The following is a 12,103-nucleotide window of genomic DNA, read 5'->3' on the forward strand; positions in this document are numbered from 1 at the left end:
AGTTTGGATAGTCAAAATAATTAATTTTGAAAATAGAAAATAGTTTTGAATTATTTATTCAATTTCAAATACTTTTCTTTATCATAGTTTTGTCAAATTCTCAAATATGCAAAAAGAATTTTAATAAACATAGTTTTTAATTGAACATAACAAAATAGTTAATAGTTTGGATAGTCAAAATAATTAATTTTGAAAATAGAAAATAGTTTTGAATTATTTATTCAATTTCAAACACTTTTCATTATCATAGTTTTGTCAAATTCTCAAATATGCAAAAAGAAATAGTTAATAGCTTATAAAAAATAAAATAAAGCAAAGAACAAAACAAAAATAATGGAAAAAAATTGAAACTATATGAGAATTTATAGAGAAAATTCAACCTAAATTCAAAGTGACCTCACTTTGAATTCAGGTTGAATTTTGTCCATAATTTCAAATATATTTTCAATTTTTAAATTTACAGTCTGTTCAGGCCCGTAAGCCTGCTTTAGAGAGGAGCTCAACACGGTTGGGACAACGGGGCTTATAAACCAGTGGCGGCTCCTCTCGACAAGCGAGGTGGGACTAAATTTTGGAATGCCGCGAGCCCAAGACTTTAGTCCCGGTTCGTGGCTCCACCCGGGACCCGGTTCGAGCCACGATCCGGGACTAAAGCCCCTCGCCTGTTGCCTGCCGAAAAGGGGTCTTTAGCCTCGGGTCGTGGCTAGACCCGGGACTAAAGGGTGTCTTTAGTCCCGGCTCGAGCCCCGACCCGGGACTAAAGGCCCGTGCTTCCCGCCTTTTGGTTTGTCAAAAAAGGGTCTTTAGTCTCGGGTCGTGGCTCCACCCGGGACTAAAGTGTGTCTTTAGTCCCGGTTCGAGCCCCGAACCGGGACTAAAGATCCTACTATATATACGGCCCCGACGAAAATCCAAATCCAAACGCCTTTTCGTTCTCTTCTTCCTCTCGCTCGCCTCTCCTGCCCGGCGCGACACCGGACGAACTGCTCGACGCCGCCAGGCTGCCCGCCGTCGCCATTGCCCTGCCGTCCTCCTCGCCGTCGCCCTGCCGTCCTCCTCGTCGGCGCCGGACCTCCTCGCGCGCCCTTGTCCCCGCCGGTCGACCCCCTCCCCTCCTGCTCCGGTAAGCCCCCCGCCCCCTCCTCCCCATGCCGAACCCGAAGGACGAGCTGCCGGCGCCCGCCGGCGGGGACGCCACCGCCGCCGTCGTGCCGGTGAGGAGGAGAAGTAGAAGAAGAGGAGGAGGAGAAGTAGAAGAAGAGGAGGAGGAGAAATAGAAGAAGAGGAGGATGAGTAGAAGAAGAGGAGGAGAAGAAGATTTTTTTCATTTAATTCCTATTGTTATTAGGTTTGTGCTAGATTATTAGGGTTAGTAATATTTAGAATTAGGTTAGGGTTACAAGAAGAAGAAAGATGAACAAAAATAAGAAAATAAGATTAGGAAAAAGGAAAATAAGAAGAGGAGGAGAAGAAAAGAAGAAAAAGGAGAATAAGAAGAGTAGGAGAGGAGAAGAAGAGGAAAAATAGAAGAAGAGGAGAAGTAGAAGAAGAGAAGTTGAAGAAAAATAGGAGAAGAAGAAGCGGAGAAGAAAATAAGAAAGAAGAAGAAGAAAAAGAAGAAGAAGAAGACATTTCTACGTATATAGATGCTTAATTAGTGTTTTTTAGATTATTGTTTAATTTTGCTATTGTATATGCTTAAGTGTTATTTGTAGAATATTTGATGAATTTAGGGTTAGGTAGGTTAGTGTTTGTAATGCCCCAAGTGTAAAACCTACCCTATTTGGACCTACTTCATGTGGGACCACCTTGTATTTGTCATGAGAGTTATCTATGCATGTATGATTTCATGTGTCACCTTGTGTTCTTCTTTTGCATGCATGCATCCATGTCATGCCATCCTTGCCATACCTTTTTGATGCTATGTCTTGATATGATTGCATGTGATCTTGCTAGGTGGGAGTTATGTGGTCTTGTGATTTCATGCTTGTGTGGCTTGAGTGGAGTGGTGCATGTGATAGTAAGGACTTAGGTTTCAAACCATCTCCACCCCTCCTCTCTATTTCTCCTATGTCAATATTCCCTTCTCCTTTACCTCTTTTAAAAATGCCCATGGTTTAACAGGTTAGGTGTGGGGTATGGAGTGGTGTGTTTGCTATTTTCTAAAACATGTTTTGAGGGGCATATAATTACAAAACAGACCAAGTAAATTCTGTTTTGAAAAATATTTACGTGCTCCTAAACCCTTGTTTCTATTTTTATTAATTGGGTTTAGATTTTACATGCCCAATGCAAGTGCCAATTTTATTTTAGCACTTGTAGTTTATCTTGGGCTTTTCTTTTTCTCTCTGTTATTTCTGTAAGCATGAAATAGCTTAGGATGTTTTGTTTCTTCCTTATGTGGCGCCTAAGGTGGGGTTTCTCCCCCTGGCAGCCCATTCCTCTCTTTCTCTCGCTGCAACTCCTCCCAGGCCCAATACCCCTTCGCACAGCAGCAACAGCCCAGGAGGCGATCGTATCCTTCCTCCCGACGTCACGTCTGTACGAACACAGCTCCACCTCCCGATCGCCTCCCCTTGATCCTGTGGCTCGAGCGCCTCCCCCGAGGTAATATAAGGTGGAGGGAACCTTCCTCCTCCCCTAGGGTTCCCTCTCCTTCCCCCAGCGCCGCCTCCACCTCCCTCCTTTTCTCCTCCCTCTCCTTGGTAAGTCCTCTGTAGAGTAGGAACAGAGAGAGAGGGTTCGGCTGCCGCGTCTACTCCTTTGAGCAGCGCCGACGGCCATGTCCAGGGGCACGGGGACGGTGCCCGCGCCCCATTTTCATCCTCGGTGAGGTCGAGGGTCGTCTACAACGCCGGCTAGGAGCACGTCAAGGCGCCGGCTCCGGTGGTCTGCTCCGTCTACCTCCGTCGTCATCAACCGGCAGCAAGGCCTTCTCCCGCGCGCCTCCCTCCTCTCCGTCCGGCCTCCTCCACCGAGCGGCTCCTCCTTCTTCCCCCGAGGTGAGCCGGCCCTCTCCTCCCTTCTCCCTCGTTGGGTCCGACGAGCCGGTTGCAGGAAGTCCCTGCCGTGCGGTAGCAGCAGGTGTTGGTGCAGTCTGAAGCTTTGCATGTGCGTGTGTGTTGAGTAGCAGTAGGGTTACCCCCCCTCGAAGCCTGAGGTTTTTCCTCCTTTGTAGCGTGGTAGTAGTTTCTCAGCAGAGAACGCCGACGTTCTTCCCTGTCGCGAGTCTCTGCCGAGCAGCAGCAACAGCAGGTCGAGTAGTTGCAGATCGTGGTAGGCCTCCGGTAGCAGGCGAGCTGCAGCGGCAGTAGATCGAGTAGCATGTCGTGGTGGTTTCGGCGTTCGAGGGTAGCAGTGCTCCCTCCCCGCATAGCCGTCGGGTAGTAGCAGGCGTGCAACAGCAGCAGGTTCAGCTCCGGCCATCTCCCTGTCGCTGGCGCCTGTCAGCTACCGTGGTCGCGACTATCTGCAGCAGTAGTTACCTTGATCGCGACCCTCCTCTGTCAGTAACCATTCATAGCGCAGTGGTAGAGAGCCCCGTGATTTACCGAGAGGTGCAGGGATCGAGTCCCAACTGGTGCACCTCCTTCCTTTTTGGGTTTTCTTTTCTCTGGTTGATAGCAGTAGTAGCAGCAGAGAGGGGTTAACCTGCTCTGTTCCTCTCTCTCTGTCAAAACAATGCCAGCAGAAGAGTGGTAGAATGCAGTGTGGTGCACTAGGGGGTACACGGTTCGAATCCCTTCCAGCCCCCCTTTGCTATTTTCTTCCTAGTTCAGAACTAGCCCTAGTTCAGTGCTCGGATTTTGAACCTGGTATGTTTGTGAAGCTTCCTGTCAATTTTCAAATCCTTTGGAGTCCAGTAGGTTGTGTTTTGATTGCTGTCAAAAAGCTTCAGAATAGAGACAGAAACTCAGGTGCAGGAATTTTCACTAAGTCCGTGAGATCTGATGGTTTTGGGAAAGTTTGTGGCCTTGTATCTTCTAGAGTTTAATTCCTTTGCTGTGATTCTTGCTGGTGCTTGTAGTGTTCCCCTTTGCTATTTTCTTCCTTCTTTCTTATTTTTGTTTTCCTTGCTATTCTTTGCTACTTCTTGTGCCTAAATAATGGGCATTACAAGGAGTGCAATTATGTTTCCTTCCTGCAATGCATTAGAGGTGTGAGTATGTGTGCACATGGTGATGTGTAGGTGTGTGCAAGTATCATGTTGTGTGTGCACCTTGTGAGTGAATGGCACCATGAGATGATGCATAAGTAGATTCATGTGCTAGTATAATCTTGTGCTTGCAAGCATTGTGGAGTGCATGTATGTGTTGCTTCCAAGTTTACTTGTTTAGTAGATTTTACCTTCATGTTATACTTTGGTTCAAGTGTTTGTGAAGTGTGTGTGATGACTAGAGTTTCATATGTAAGTGCATCTTATGGGGGTTATGATGTGTGTATGGTGGCCATGTGATGCAAGCTATGATTAGCATGTGTAGGTATGTGAATTGATCTTGAGCAGGATGTGCTTATGTGTGAGTGTGGACCTTCCCACCTTTTCAAGTTGTGCACCTCCTCATAATTAATATGAGAGAAAGCATGTTGTGTGTGGGGTTGGCTTGTGATAAGTATTGGTGTTGTTGATGTGCATGACACAAACATGGGGTTCAAACCCCCATGTCACTTTGTCATTGTGCACATGAACTCAACTTTGTAGTTGTTGTCTTAGTAGGATACTTATGGAGTTGCATATTCAGATTTGTTGCAAGTTTGATCTTTGATTCCATGGAATAGGTGGAGCCCAAGGGCATGAGCCTTTGTGTGATAGTAGTAGGGGTTTTGCTCTACACTATAGTGGTGTCAATTATCCCTTGGTGTAATGTGTGTGCAAACTATGCCTAGACAAAGTGGGCATGTGGTTGAAAAATTCCAGATTAGTGAACTCTGAAATTTCACTAAGTCTGGGATTCTGGAAACATTTTCTTCCCCTATAGATGAGGATGTGCTGGTCATTCTGTTGAGAACTAGCCCTAGTTCAGTGCTCAGATTTTGAACCAAGTATGTTTGTGAAGCTTCCTGTCAATTTTCAAATCATTTGGAGTCCAGTAGGTTGTGTTTTGATTGCTATCAAAAAGCTTCAGAACAGAGACAGAAACTCAGGTGCAGGAATTTTCACTAAGTCCCTGAGATCTGATGGTTTTGGGAAAGTTTGTGGCCTTGTATCTTCTAGAGTTTAATTCCTTTGCTGTGATTCTTGCTGGTGCTTGTAGTGTTCTTGGTTGGCAACAACCACATATATTATTTGTCATGTTTGGAGACCTGTAGCTATGTTGCATGTAGCTTCCAATGTGCTAAGATGCAGATTATGGCAGATTATGTAGTTTTGTCATTTTGGTCAAAGTGTGTGCTTAGTTGATGTTGTGGTGTTCCTACTTGCTCCAATCCATTCATGTTGGGTTGTTACTTGTCTTGGCAACCTGGGGATACCAGATTTGTGCCAATTGTGAGTGTGGTGTTGAATCTTCCACGTAGAGCTTCATATCTTGTTTCGTTGATTCCCGTTGATCCGTAGCTCCGTTTGCAATGTTCTTTATATGGTTTTGCACCGTTTTTCACGAGCCGCATCTGTTCATATCATTCTCATGCATGTCAAAATAGCTTAGTGTACAGTTCTGTCCAGAAACTTGCAGTAGTTTATTTTGCTTGTGCTAGTGAAAGAAATAGTGGTGCATGCTCAATTTTCACCTCATGCATCATGTGATTGTTGCATCTTGTGGTGCTGCTGTTCATTGGCTGTTATTCTTATGTTGGGTAGCACCGGGATCAGAGAACGAATACGTGGAGTCAGGAGAGTACGTGCAGGACGAACCAGAACCATTCCAAGCTGAGGATATCACAGGCAAGATGATATGACCTTGATTCCATCTCTAGACTTGTTATGTTAGTTTCGTTTCCATGTCATATTGCTCGCTGCCTACCAATGAAATTAAATTGCCTCTTGAAATGCCATGAGCCCAAACACCGTTCTCCTTCCTAGCAAACTTGTGTGGCTAAGTAGGCTTGCTCAGCTACTAATGTTAGCATTGTTAGTTGCAGGTGTTTTAAACTCATGTGATGACATGAGCTTGATATCATTATATTAAATTCTGTTATTTAATTAATGCACCTATATATTTGGTAAATGACGGGAGGCCTAGCCTTTTGCCGGGTGCTTTGTTCCGTTATTGCCGCCTTAGTTACCGGTTACCGGTGTTTGATTCCATAATGATCGCTCCTAACACGTTCGGGGTTGTTATGGGGACCCCCTCGATAAATCGCGTAGTGCTAAGGCTTGACCGGCAGGACCCAACATTGGTGTTAATTTGCTAATACCTTCATAATAATCTGCATAGGGAATAGCTACCCTGAGGATCCTTAATCAACAACCCGGGCCAGTGCTCCTCATGAGTGTTGGTCCAAACTGGTCTGCCTGCGGGGCCACCACAAGGAAACTTGAGGTTTGGTACCTGTAGCTAGTTCCATCCGGCGTGTCCTGAGACTGAGATACGCGGCTCTTATCGGGGTCGTCGACACGTCGGGAGGTCCTGCTAGCCTTGTCTTACCTTAGCGGTATATCTTGCGTATAGGAACCCCAGTGAAGCTTTGGTTTCCCCAGAGTTGAGGTTTTCCTCTAAGGAATCCGACGAGATCACGAGATTCGTGATAGAGGATGCCTTTGCGGCCTGTGTTCGTTTGTGATGGACTAGTTGGAGCACCCCTGCAGGGTTTAATCTTTCGGAAAGCCGTGCCCGCGGTTATGTGGCAACTTGGAATATTTTGTTAACATCCCGTATTAGATAACTTAAACATAAGCTAATAAAATTGCCAACTCTGTGCGTAACCGTGACTGTCCCTTCGAAGATCTCTCTTCGATCGGGAACATGGTGGGGTTATGAATGCCGTAGGTAGGTGTTCAGGATCACTTAGTGATCAAGTAAATCCAACCGCTAGTGTAGACCACCTTTACTTCTACCTTGCGTAAGTTGGCCACTTAATCAAGCATAGGATGCTGCAGCCTGATACACTTCATCCTTACCCTTCCCAATAACATGACTAGTTCTGGCACCAAGGTCTTAGATTGTTGAGTCCTCGTGGCTCACGGATTCCTCCGAAACTCCCAACAGGTACAGGTACCCCAGAGACAGATGATCCCGACGGCACCCAGCTGGCGTGGCAGTACGACGAGGAGACAGACCGCCTCTACGTGAACTATCCAGAGGACTGAGGCGTGGTCGTGATCGTGGGCCTGTAGCAGGGTAGCATAGCATTTTCCATGTTTTGTAGTCCGTAGCGGAACTACCTTGTTTGTATCTGTGTTGTACAATGAGTTATTAATAAGAAGACAGTTGGATCCCGAATTGTCTACTTGTATTATTATTTGTGCTATGTTACTTGCTTGCGAAACGCTTAGATGCGCTTCTTTCCTATTCGGGGGCCTCGACCCCCAGATCGGAAAGGACCGCATCTTGGTCGTTACAAGTTGGTAATCAGAGCCTTACGACCATAGGAGCCTTTGTGTGATCGTATTTGGCCGAGTCGAGTCTAGAAAATGTTTTGAGTCTTAGTTATATCGGAGAGTAGGATTCTTTTTTCTCCTCTTCTATGCTCTGGTGAGGTTCCCGTCTTAGGATATCTTTAACTCTACTCCTTTTCTCGCTCAAATTTTTTTTAGGATCACGCGGGTATTTGTGAAATCTATATGATTTCGAGGTGACGGAATCATGTCCTGGTGCCTCCTATCTGCTCTAAGTATCAGGGGAGTTGAGCTCCAGGGATTATCGCGCACATCGCCATCATTCAGATTTCTGAGTATCTAAGAACGGAGGGTGTTCGTTATTGCTTCAATACGGGTAGTGGTGAGATAACCCCGATGTCCCCAGTACTGGTGTAGATTGTTCGGGGGTATTACCACACTTTGTATCGTTGTGATCACGAGGATCTGTTGTAGATGAAGGTCCGAGATGCTGGTTGTGTGCTGAAGGATGTGATACAGGTGACGGGTTAGTTTAGGAGTTGTGTGAAATACTCCTTGTATCCGTGTACCTGATTGGATGACCAGTCATTTCGGGAATTCATAGGTGGGATATCTAGTAGTATCTTATAGGACTATCTTCCTACAGACGCTTGATTGAGGTTTGGGGAAATCTCGATCATATGTTTGTTCCGAGCAGTTCCAGCTCACACTTGTTGCAGTGGTCCTTATCAGAATTTTGTCGTCTGTTACTTTGAGGATGCACTCTTGCTATGTTGTTCGAGTGCAATGCTAAATTCTGTTCAGATATTCCTGTCTTTTGATTCAGCAACATCTTCAATTATTCTATGGACTAATATGCTGCCGTCTTCAGGATGGCTCCACCGACTCGTCAGACCCCAGCGCGTGAGGATATGCCGCCTCCACCTCCTCCTCCTCCTCCTCCTCCGCCTCCTCCTCCTGCAGAGGCCAGGCAGGCGATGATGGCAGCTACTAATGCAAACACTTAGATGTTGTTGCAGTTGATCCAGGAGAGAGCCAATCATCAGCGGGGCAATTTTCAGCAGGGTGGCAATCACTTCGCCAATCTGAGTCAGTTCCTGTCAAACCAGCCTAAGATGTTCACTTCTTGCGACCAGCCGTTTGATGCGGAAGATTGGATCCGTTATATGAACAAGCATTTTGAGTGTAGCAATGTGTGTCCGGAGGACTATGTCAAGTTTCCAACGTTTCAGTTGAAGGGGCAGGCTTCTATTTGGTGGCAGCAGCTTAAGTACTCCAGAGGTGGCAGGGTGATGTCTTGGGACGAGTTTTGTCCTGACTTCAGGTCCCACTACATTCCTTCTAGTTTTGTTGAGGAGATACGTGAGAAGTTCAGGCGCTTGAAGCAGGGCAGCAATTCTGTGTACAAGTACAATGTCGAGTTCCACGAGCTGGCCCATTACGCGCTGCAAGATGTCCGAGATCAGAAAAGAAAGATATATCAGTTCGGGGGTGGTCTAAAGGAGGATTTGCAGTTAGCACTTGCTTTGCACGATCCTGAGGAGTTTGACAAGTTCTACAACTTAGCTCTCCGAGCAGAGGCAGCCTTGCTTAGGGTGGAGAACTCCAAGAAGCGCTTCAGAGATTCCAGCTCTTCCTCGACTCAGGTGGTTCAGAAGCAACAGAAGTTTCGGGTTTCTCCTCCTCCTCCTCGGCACTCACAGCAGTTGAAGCACTCAGGTGGACGTGGTTCTTCCCACCCACCCAACCCTGGCTTCCAGCAGAGATACCAGCATCAGAAGCAAGGGCCTCCTCAGTCTCAGTTCCGGCAGCCAGCAGATGTCATTTGTCACAAATGTGGGCAGAAGGGTCACTATGCCAACAAATGCACTTCTCAGCTCCGCCTGCCGCCTCCTCCTCCAGGCAAACCTCCAAGCAACGCTCTTGTCAAGTTCAACCCCAGATCAACTCGAGTCAACATGGTGAATGCAGCTGAGGCAGAAAACTCATCAGATGTGATCATGGGTAATCTCCTAGTCAATGATATTCCTGCTAAAGTCTTGTTTGATTCTGATGCTTCGCATTCCTTCATGTCATACCCCTTTGCATTTGGTAATAATTTTGCGACCGAGTTCCTTCCCAAGTCATTGCAAGTTGTGTCTCCGGGTATGCGGATGATCTCTCAGTTGTTCGTCCCAGATGTTTCTGTCAAGATGGGCAATTATGCTTTTCTGGCATCTCCTATTGTCTTGGGCAAGTCCGACATTGATCTGATCCTTGGTATGGACTGGTTGGCCATGAACAAGGCATCAATTGATTGTGAAGCTAAGGAAGTCAAGCTTACCCACTCTTCGGAGGATGTGATTACATTCGCGGCGCGCGATGACACAATCCGCTTGTTCTCCTTGAATGAAAAGGGCGAGATCAATCCCATTGAGCAAGTTCCAGTAGTCTGCGAATATCAAGATGTGTTTCCTGAAGAGTTACCAGGCATACCTCTGCACCGTGAAGTTGAGTTTGTCATTGAGCTTGAGCCAGGCACAGAGCCAGTGTGCAAACGGCCGTACAAGCTGGGTCCAGAAGAGTTGAAGGAACTCAAGAGGCAACTCAATGAGCAGGAGCGTTTGGGTTTGACCAGACCAAGCTCGTCTCCGCGGGGATGTGGTGTTCTATTTGTCAAGAAGAAGGATGGTTCGGACCGGCTGTGTGTCGATTACCGCCCATTGAACAAGAAGACAATCAAGAACAAATATCCACTTCCGAACATAAATGAGTTGTTCGAATAGTTGAAAGGTGCTAAAGTATTCTCCAAGCTTGATCTCAGAATGGGCTATCATCAGATTCGCATTCACGAGGAAGACATACCGAAGACAGCATTCAGGACCAGTTTTGGCTCGTATGAGTATACGGTCATGTCTTTTGGTCTGGCTAATGCTCCTCCGACTATTTGCCGTTTGATGAACTATATTTTCTCACCATTCAAGAATGAGTTTGTCTTTCTCTATCTCGACGACATTCTGGTCTTTTCTGAGGATGAGGAAGAACATGAGAAACATCTCAGGTTGGTGCTTGATAAACTGAGAGAATACAAGCTGTATGCCAAGTTTTCCAAGTGCGAGTTCTGGCTGAAAGAAGTGGTTTATCTTGGGCATATTATCTCTGCCGAGGGCATTAAGGTTGACCCGTCCAAGGTTCAAGCCATTGTTGAATGGGAACCTCCGCAGAATGTGAAGCAGCTTCGAAGCTTTCTCGGTCTTGCCGAATATTGCAGAAGATTCGTTGAGAACTTCTCCAAAATCGCCAAGCCGCTCTCTAGTCTTCTTCAGAAGGGTGTCATGTATGTTTGGTCTCCAGAGTGTCAACTGGCTTTCGATACACTCAAAGAGAAGCTTATCTCCACTCCGGTATTGGCCCCTCCGGATGATTCCAAGCTGTACCAGGTCTTTTGCGATGCTTCTCTCCAGGGTTTTGGTGCAGTCTTGATACAAGATAGGAAGGTGGTTGCTTATACCTCCAGGCAGCTGAAGCCTGTGGAGAAGAACTATCTTGTGCACGATCTCGAGCTAGCAGGTGTTGTGCACGCCTTGATGACTTGGAGACATCTCTTGTTGGAACGTAAGGTTGAAGTTTTCACCGATCACAAGAGCCTCAAGTATATCTTCACTCAGCCTAACTTGAATCTTCGGCAAACACGTTGGGTGGAAATGCTCCAGGATTTTAATCCGAGTGTTGAGTACACGCCAGGCAAGGCAAATGTTGTGGCAGATGCATTGAGCAGGAAGGCATATTGCAACAGTCTGATTCTGCAACCTCTCCAGCCGGGTCTTTCTGAGTCTTTCAGGAAGCTCAATCTTCAGCTGGTTCCTCAGGGTTTTCTTGCGAACCTTCAGATCTCTCCTACCTTGGAAGATCAGGTCAGAGCAGCTCAACTACTTGACGTTATGCTGAAGAACGTCAAGATTGGCGTGGGAAAGAGTCTCCCCAAGTATAAGTGTTTCACTGTTGATGCCAGGGACACTTTGTTTTTCGAGGACCGCCTTGTCGTCCCGAAAGGTGATCTCAGGAAGGTGATCATGGAAGAAGCTCATAACTCTCTGCTCTCTATTCATCCTGGAAGTTCCAAAATGTACCATGACTTGAAGCAGACTTTCTGGTGGACTCGTATGAAACGTGAAATTGCACAATTCGTAAACGAGTGTGATGTATGTCGAAGGGTGAAAGCGGAACATCAAAGACCAGCGGGCCTCTTGCAGCCTTTGCCGATTCCCGAGTGGAAGTTTGATCACATTGAGATGGACTTCGTCATCGGGTTTCTGAAATCCAAGAAGGGCAATGATGCTATCTTCGTCGTCATCGACAAATTGAGTAAAGTAGCGCATTTCCTTCCAGTCAAGGAGTCCATTTCAGCAGCTCAGCTGGCAGAGTTGTACACCTCCAGGATTGTCTCTTTGCACGGCGTACCTATGATGATCTCGTTAGATCGCGGAAGTATCTTCACGTCCAAGTTCTGGGACTCCTTTCAGTCTGCTATGGGCAAGAAGATCCGCTTCAGCACAGTGTTCCATCCTCAGACTAGTGGTCAAGTGGAGAGAGTGAATCAAGTTCTTGAGGATATGCTGAGGGCCTGTG

The sequence above is a fragment of the Hordeum vulgare genome, chromosome 7H (assembly GCF_904849725.1).
Source record: "Hordeum vulgare subsp. vulgare chromosome 7H, MorexV3_pseudomolecules_assembly, whole genome shotgun sequence".
In the NCBI taxonomy this organism is placed as follows: domain Eukaryota; kingdom Viridiplantae; phylum Streptophyta; class Magnoliopsida; order Poales; family Poaceae; genus Hordeum; species Hordeum vulgare.